The following is a 9276-nucleotide window of genomic DNA, read 5'->3' on the forward strand; positions in this document are numbered from 1 at the left end:
ATTTCTACATGTCTTTTCACTTCATTTTATTTATCCATTCATCGCTGGAAATTTAGGTTGTTTGTTATACATAGCCCTTTAAGAAATATAGGCCGACTAATTTTAACCAGGACATTGATGTGATCCAGTTTTACTATTTTATTTTATATTTTGGAGGGATTTTTGAGCTACAACCAGTGACGCTCAGGGTTTACTCCTGGATATGTGCTCAGAAATTGCTCCTGGCTTGAGGGACCATATGAGATGGGGGAAATGGAACTGCAGTCTGTCCTAGGCTAGTGCGGGCAAGGCAGACACCTTATCACTTGCGCCACTGCTCTGGCCCTCTTTTACTATTTTTAAGCAGTTCAATTGTGATATTTTTAAAATATTTATTACTTTATTTACACAGTGTGGTTTACATAATTGCTCATAATACTTTTGTTTCTGACATTAAATGTTCCAACAACAATTTCATGACCGGTACAAAATTCTGTCCACCATTGTTACACCTACCCTCGTCTGCCCTCCTGACAAACATGAAATAATTTACATTTCTTGTTTACAAATAAGTGGCATGGAATTATCAAAAATGGACTACAGCAAAAGAAAATTTGTGAAAATAATTACATCTCAAAATGGGGTGGTCGACCATGAAGCCATTTTCTGAAGGTTTACTAAGCTGTTTGTTGCTAATTGATCATTTTGTTATTGTCTTTGTTCATTAACCTGAGGTGGCTTCTATGCTACTTTGACATTAAATTTAATGCATTTCTACTGGGATGTCAGTATTTAAAAATTTGGAAGTGTCATATTGCCACAAATATGAGCATATGGTCCAGGAATTCCAAGTTCTGTGGAAAACGTGGGGGTAGCTGTAGAGTGGGGCTACAGGGATTTTGGAAGTACAAGATGGTGGGAAAGGCTGCCCACACCCACTCCAATTGAGATTTTTATTAACATACAACAATTTGTTGACATGGAACACCACAAGCATATATATCATATATACACAAGCATGTATATCATATATTTTCTTTATGCTCCTTTTTTTCAGGACCAAACTCAGAAGACCTGACAAAAGTTCAGAAATTTCCAAAGGAAGACAAATTGAGATACTAAAATAGTAATTAATATGTTTGTTGTGTCTAACACACACACACACACACACACACAAAACACACAAAGCCAGAGCTTGAACCAAAACTCAAAAGAATTCTAAGTCACATAGCACTTTTTTTTTTTAGTTTTAAGTATTTTATATATTTTTCTTTTCTTTAATTAAATAATTTTAATTTGACCAAAATGGATTACAAATCTTTCACAGTAATATTTTAGGTACATAGTGACATTGAATCAGGGGCATTCCCACCACTAGTGTTGTTCTCCCTCCACCCCTGTTCCCAACATGCATCCCATATTCCCTCCTTTGACCCCCAGACTGCTAGTATAAATGCCCCCCTCTGTGTCTAGCTTGTTGTAGATTGAGTTTTGATTCTGTTGTCCTTGGCTTTGGGTTTGGCATTTAAGTCTGATCATTTTTTATTTCTATTCAATGTTCATACACCTATTTGGTCTTGGTACCCTCCTTTATTTCCCCCTCAATTTGTGTAGCAGAACATTTTTGTTGTGTGGAAAACAAGGATTGTTTATACACATCATTAGTTATAAGAATTTTCTTAACAGATAGGAAATAGGCTCCAGAAACATAAATAAAATTGAATCCAGGTCAAGTTATTTTGGGAACTTGAACTAAAATTAAGCTTTCTTTGTTTGACTAAAGTAGTCTTATCTATGTAGGGAATTCTCAATGTTGATCTCTTTCTATTCCTCTTTCTCTCTCTTTCTTTCCTTCTCTCTCATTTGCAGCACCACTTAATACTTGTTTTTGTTTTGAGTACTATAGAAGAACATTTTCTAGATTTTTAATGAATGGATCATATATATTTTGTAAGCCTTCTTTAATTTGAATAATTAGTTTGAAGTTCATTAATGTATTATCTCTTTTTCTGTTGGGTCTAAGTAACATTTCATGATATGGACATAACAGAATTTGTTTATTTGCCTAAAGATAAATATAAAATTTATTCCTAGTTTTGGCTATTATAAATAAAGTCATTCTGGATATTGATGTGTAGGTCTTAATAAGAGCAAGCACTTTCATTTTCTCAGACAATTACCTATAAGTATTATGGTTGGATCATATAATAGAGGCCATATTTAACTTTTTAAAAGATTGCTAAATATTTTGAAGTGTATAACTTTTCAGTCATATCAATAATAAGTAGCACTCACTCCAATATCAACACTCAATATATTAAGACTTCCAAATTGAGGGGCTGGGCGGTGGCGCTAAAGGTAAGGTGCCTGCCTTGTCTGCGCTAGCCTTGGACGGACCGCGGTTCGATCCCCCGGTGTCCCATATGGTCCCCCAAGCCAGGAGCAACTTCTGAGCACATAGCCAGGAGTAACCCCTGAGCGTTACCAGGTGTGACCCAAAAAACCAAAAAAAAAAAAAAAAGACTTCCAAATTGCATCAATTTTAATGTAAATTGCTTTTGTGCTGATCACTGTGGTTGAATATGCATCTCACTGTTGATTACAGATATTAAATTATTTCTGTGTGTTTCTTTGCTACTTGTGTAACTTTTTTTGGAGGGTGTATAGCACCTGGAAGCACTCAGTGGTCACTCCTGACTCTGTGCTCAGAAATCACTCCTGTCAGGCTTGCAGTACCTATGGATGCTGGGGATCAAACTGGGGCCCATCCTGAGTTGGCTATGTGCAAGACAAATGTCCTACCTCTGTACTATTGGTCCAGCTCAGCTACTTGACTGTCTTTTATAATATGTTATTTTTTTTCAAATGTTTGTCCATTTATTTTTAGTATAGTCATTAAAGCATTTGTTTCAGTTTCTACACACACATACACACACATATATATACACATATATATGTGTGTGTATATATATATATATATATATATATATATATATATATATATATATATATATATACTGAATCAAGTCATTCACCAAATGTTTAACCTGAAAAAATTTTAGGGGGATTTAGTTTGTCTTGCAAAGAGCAGATAATTCTAACTTTAAATAAAATTTCTCAACTTGTTCTCTTACAGATTATGCTTTTGTGTCTTTTTTTTATAAAACTTTAGCCTAAATCAGGGTAACAATGATTATCTGCCCTTTATGTTTAGAAGCATGTAGTTTTAGGTTTTGTGCTTATGAACATGAGGCACTTAGAGTTAATGTTTTGATGTTATGTAAAGTACTGATATACATTTTTATTTAGATTTTTAATCAGTAAATTTAATAATACTATATTCCTTCCCCATAAATTGTCTTGTACATTTGTCAAAATAAATTTTAATCTGAATACACATCAATGGAACAATGCATCCAACAATCAACAATAGCATAAAGTCTATTCACCTCAAGAGTATATTTATCATAATAGAACATATGTATAATAAAAACAAGTGTTTACAAATTTGTAATATACAGTGTAAAATGTCTTTTTCAGCAACAATATAAATGAACTAGAAGTCAATAGCAGAAGAAAATCTTGAAATTTTATATATGTGATAATTAACAATAAACTCAAAGAATCAATGAGGCAAAGAAAAAAATCACAAGGTATAATTAAAAAATGCTTATGAGATGAATCAAAGACAAACACAAACTTACTTAATATACCAAAAACAGAAGAGAGGTAAATAATAACTACATTAAAAATAAATGTTAAATTAATATGATAACTTTGCATTTTAAGGGATTAGAAATAGAATAGCAAACTAAAGGTAAAATTTGCAGAAGAAAGGAAATTTTGTTATTCACAAAGTGCTGGAAACTAGGGAACAAAAGTGGCAGACTTTATTGACCCTTAGAATAATAGATATATTATTTACTTGAAATGATAGCATAAGTACCATAATAAAGACATTTTGTTGTAGGGTTAAGATAATAATTGATGTGTAGCTATTAGGTATACATAAAGGTGATATTTTATACCACTTATTATGAGAGAGAATGAATTTGAAGAACACAGATTTAATATTACTTGATCTCAAAACTTTTACATTTCCATAGTATTTCCATAGTAGAGTGAATAACTGTAGAGGTGGTCGGTTATTATATGACATACCAATAGGAAAATATCTTTAAAGACTATTTAGAGAATGTCATCTAACATAACATTTTAGCAGAGCAATTTTTTTAAAAAAAAATGCCTTATTTGTATTTTAAAGGTTAGATTGGAAGGAGCTATTTTTGTTTGTTTGTTTGTTTGTTTTGTTTTTGGGGCCACACCTGATGGTTCTCAGGGGTTACTAGTGGTTCTGCATTCAGAAATCACTCCTGGCAGTCTTGGGGGACCATATGGGATACCTGGGATTGAACCCTTGTTGGCTACGTGAAAGGCAAAAAAACCCTACCTGCTGTGCTATGGGTCTGACCTAAGACTGGAAGTTTAAGTTCAAATTCCAAGGCTGAATCCCAAGTTGTAATAGAAGATAAAAATTGTTACTAAAGGGGAGATAGATAGTGAGTAAGTGAGTGAGTGAGTGAGTGAATGAGTGAGTGAGTGAGTGAGTGAGTGAGTGAGTGAGTGAGTGAGTGAGTGAGTGAAAGAGAGAAAGAGAGAGTGGGGGAGGAAGACAGAGAGAGAGGCAAAAATTGTCCCAGAGGTGAGAGAGGGCAGTAGATATGGTTGGAGGGAAACTGGGGACATTGGGGGCCAAAAGTGTGAATTGGTGAAGGTTGTTGTACATTGTATGACTGAAATACAACCATTAATAATTTTGTAACTAAAAAAAAAACTACTGTATTATCAACAACCTTAAAACCACAGTTTAAATAAAGTAATTTAAAAAATAAATATAATTGCAAAAATAAATGCAAAAATAAGATAAATTTCTTCGATCTCATTAAATAATGAAAACATTATTATAATGTAGTTTGAATTTTCTAGTTTCAAACAAGAAAAGAACTTCAGAAAAAGAACTTCAGAACTTCATGAAAGTTGAGTAAATTCCAGTTTTCTATGCATGAAAAAATTCCTAGTTACATGCTGCTTCTGGGAACAAAGAGATGGCTTTCAATTCTATCTGTTTAAAAAAAGAGGCTAAATTTTAAGTGAGATTGTTCAGGAACCTCTGTGAGTTGTGTGTATATATGTTTTAAATGAATTCAAGCATACATACATATGTAAAAGGAAGGGTGTTATATAACAAGTAAATAAAATTCGTTTTCTAAATTTTGCTATATAAAGTCTCATTCATACTATAGATCACATGTCACAAGCATTACGGAAGACTAACTTGGACCTCTACAGTGCATTCAAAACACAAACTTAATGCAATCCAGTGTGGCAAAGCACATGATAGTGCTATTTTGCTATTAGATGTCTACTGAGAATCTACTACAGATAACAATAAATCCTAATTTTAGGATCTAATGTAACCTAAGGGTCAGAGCAACAGAATTCTTACAAAATCTAATGGAAAAGGATCTCTAGAGTAAACATTTTTATTTCAGGACTATCAGTACTCTAGCTAGACTATCTATATTGCAAAGACATGTTAACATCTGCCTTTGTATCAACAATCATTTTATTACATGAGATAAATTCTTTTTACTTAATGTAAATTCTTAAACAAACCAAAAAAAAGCAAAATAGTAACTTACCCCTAGTAGAAATTCAACAAACTCACAAAGACAAATATTTAATTAAATCTATAGTAGGATGTCAGTATTGTTACAATTACTTCTTCGTTCACTAACAAATTACAAATGCTGTGAGATGAAGCCATTTGCCAAAATTAAATTCCCTTGTAAGGAGGGAAATTGGGGTTATTGGCTCTACATGCAGAAGAAAGGAACCTAGGGCTAGGTCTGACGGCTAAACTGATTCTTGGTTATTGACTACGTATTGGCATGAATGGGTTGTGTAAAACTCACATCTTAAAGAGAAAGGAAAAGGAATAAAAATACTAGAGTTCGACTGAGTTTCAAAGAGATTTGTAGGCAGGATTACCAATCAGAATAGAGGTGTAAAGAAGTCATTCTTCAAAGAGGAGAACCACCCTGCACAAGTATTCACCAAAGTTCCAGTTTCCCAAAGTTGTTCTTGTTTTTCTCTATTTTGTAATTTATCAAAACCATAGAATTTGAACAATCCTTTTTTCATTGATCATCTAATCAAAATTGATACTTTTGTTTATCCATGAATGCAATAACAGTAACTCACAATATATGTGTATAACTATGTTCACTGCAATGCTTAGTACAATAGGCAAAATACGAAAACAAACCATTGTACAGTCACAGAAAAATGGCAAAGAAAATGGGATATATATACACATACACAACAGAATATTATGTAGCCCTAAAAATGGTAAAATTTTGCAGCTTGCTTCCACTTGAATAAAACAGCAGGATACACTGTTATGTGAAATGTGCCATAGAATCAAAAGTACTAGATGATTTCACTCAGCTCTGGTATATTGAAAAAAACTAGGAAGTGGACAGTATTTAATGAAGACAAAGACTTGATTTTTGTCGGGGTTTTTTTTTTTTTTTTTGGTTTTGGTTTTGGGCCACACCCCAGTGACGCTCAAGGGGTTACTCCAGGCTGTTTGGGGGGACTATATGGGACTCTGGGGATTGAACCGAGGTCTGACTGGGCTGCCGCTTGCAAGGCAAATGCCCTACCACTGTGCTATCACTCCAGCTCAACACTTGATATTTGAATGCAAAGATATATTATCCTTGGAAAGATGTGAACTAGGTATTATTGTGACATAGAAACAGAAGTTGTGAATTGTGCACTTTGGTGGTACAGTAACTATTAATACTATAAAAGTTAACATTTGTAAACCTTTTACAAAAATGATAATAATACAAACAAAAGTTTTGTCTTGGGAGTTGGTCCACAGATTAAAATTTTCTTACCCAACCATCTTCCCAGGGTTATGCACGAGGGCCCTAATAATAATTTAATTCTTTTCCATTTTGATTGTATGTAAAATATTAGTAATATAACCTTGACGCATTTTATTATGCATCATCAATTTCCAGGTATAAAATCTTGCTGAAAAATATCTAGGCTTCAGCCTGAAGGAAGTTGAATTAAGTTTACTTCTTGAAGCTAATTCTTTCTTTTATCAAATGTACTATTGGAACTTATCTCAACCAGAACCCTAATTAGATTTTCTGCTATGAGATCTAGGAGTTAACAGTCTCTATCTATATACTTACCAGAGCATATATTTCACATTATTCCTTAGGACTTAGTTTGTATTCAGAAAATAAACATTTGAAAATTATTTATTGGCTATTTTGTTATTTTAAATATATTTTAAATAATTATATAACCTTTATATATATATATAACCTTTATATATATAACCTTATATTCTAGAAAAATCAAAGCTGAATATAAATAATCTTTGTACATATAAATAATCTTTGTACATATAAATAATCTTTGACATATAATTGACCATGGAGATTTACCTAAACACCCTATACTTCTATACAGATTTCTAATTTTACATTTTAGAAAAATATTTATTCTCTTTTACAAGATACAAAGCACAAGATTTCATATACTTCAGACAATATAACCAAATAACTAATAGATCTTTCATTAAAAATCACTTTATACACTGTTCTACCCAACTTATATTATCCAGACATACATCATCATAAATTTCTGAAATCATTCTTATGTTTAAGAAAGTCTCACAGGTTTATACACATTCAACAGTTAAGAGTGATGGGGCCGGAGCAGTGCGCAACAGTAGGGCTTTTGCCTTGCAAGCAGCTGACCTAGGAAGGAACACGGTTTGATTCCCCATGTCCCATATCGTCTCTCAAGCGAGGAGGGATTTCTGAGCACATAGCCAGGAGTAACCCCTGAACGTCACTGGGTGTGGGCCAAAACCCAAAACGACAACAACAAAAAAGTTAAGAGTAAGCTCTAATTTATAACATTGATACATAAGAGTTTTAAATTTAAATAATTGCACACATGTATTATTGAACAGTTAAAAGTGCAATCAGCAATTAAGCAACTAAAATTTTCCATTTGAATTTACCCCTCATTTAAGGAAACTAACTCTACTTTTTATGTTTTATATTCTATTTACTAAACGTGCAAAAGATAGCTTTGCAGAATGGTTAAATTTGTTTATTGTTGTCTTATTTTTCTTTTTTTTTTTTTTTTTTTTTGGCTTTTCGGCCACATCCATTTGATGCTCAGGGGTTACTCCTGGCTAAGCGCTCAGAAATTGCCCCTGGCTTGGGGGGACCATATGGGATGCCGGGGGATCGAACCGCGGTCCTGATCCTTGGCTTGCACTCGCAAGGCAGACACCTTACCTCTAGCGCCACCTCACCGGCCCCTGTCTTATTTTTCTTGCCTGTGACTGATTACAGGTAAGTATAGATGTATGAGAATGCAAGTGAAGAATGCATTTATAATTTTTTTTTGCATTTAGAACTACTTGCTAAATAAATCCAATTACTCTTGTTTAGACATATTCTTATGTTCTTATCAAATGTATACATCGACTAATGTATTTTAATAAGCTAATAAATTCAGTATTAAAAGACATTAACAATAATCCATATCTGACTTTCAAATAATCTTTTGACTACTAAGATCCATAAAAGAAGTATTTAGTAATGTTTATGTTATTAAGACAATATTTTCTAATGCATAATTTTCACATATTTTGGAAACCCATTTTAATACAAACACTTAATTAAAAACAATATTTTTAGTTCCCAAGAGTTACTTTAAGTCCTCATGGATGACCATGTGTCATTACATTCGGTCTCCTGAGTACTGCCAGCAGTGAGCTTTGAGTGCAGAGCTAGAAATAAGCCATGATTACTATTAGATGTAACCAAATATTAAAAAATAATTTATTATGTTGAAATAAAAAATGGATAAAATTCATTAATATGTGGCATGTGTATCCAATAACAAAATTAAACACAAAGAATAATAGATCTATCATGGGATTATTACATTTCAGAATGTTGAACATTTTTTGGTTTTGGCATGCATCCAGCAGTGCTTATGGCTAGCTCTGTGCTCAGCGATCATCACTAGTGGTCTTGAGGGACCATATGGGGTGTCAAGAATCAAACCTGGATCAGTCGAGAGTAAGACAAATGCCCTGCCAGCCGTAGGGCATTTACTTATCATTTTTTTATCCATATCCAAATGCAATTTGGATATGGCATTTTAGAAATGCTAAACTATTTTGAG

The sequence above is a fragment of the Suncus etruscus genome, chromosome 15, assembly GCF_024139225.1.
Source record: "Suncus etruscus isolate mSunEtr1 chromosome 15, mSunEtr1.pri.cur, whole genome shotgun sequence".
Classification (NCBI taxonomy): Eukaryota; Metazoa; Chordata; class Mammalia; order Eulipotyphla; family Soricidae; genus Suncus; species Suncus etruscus.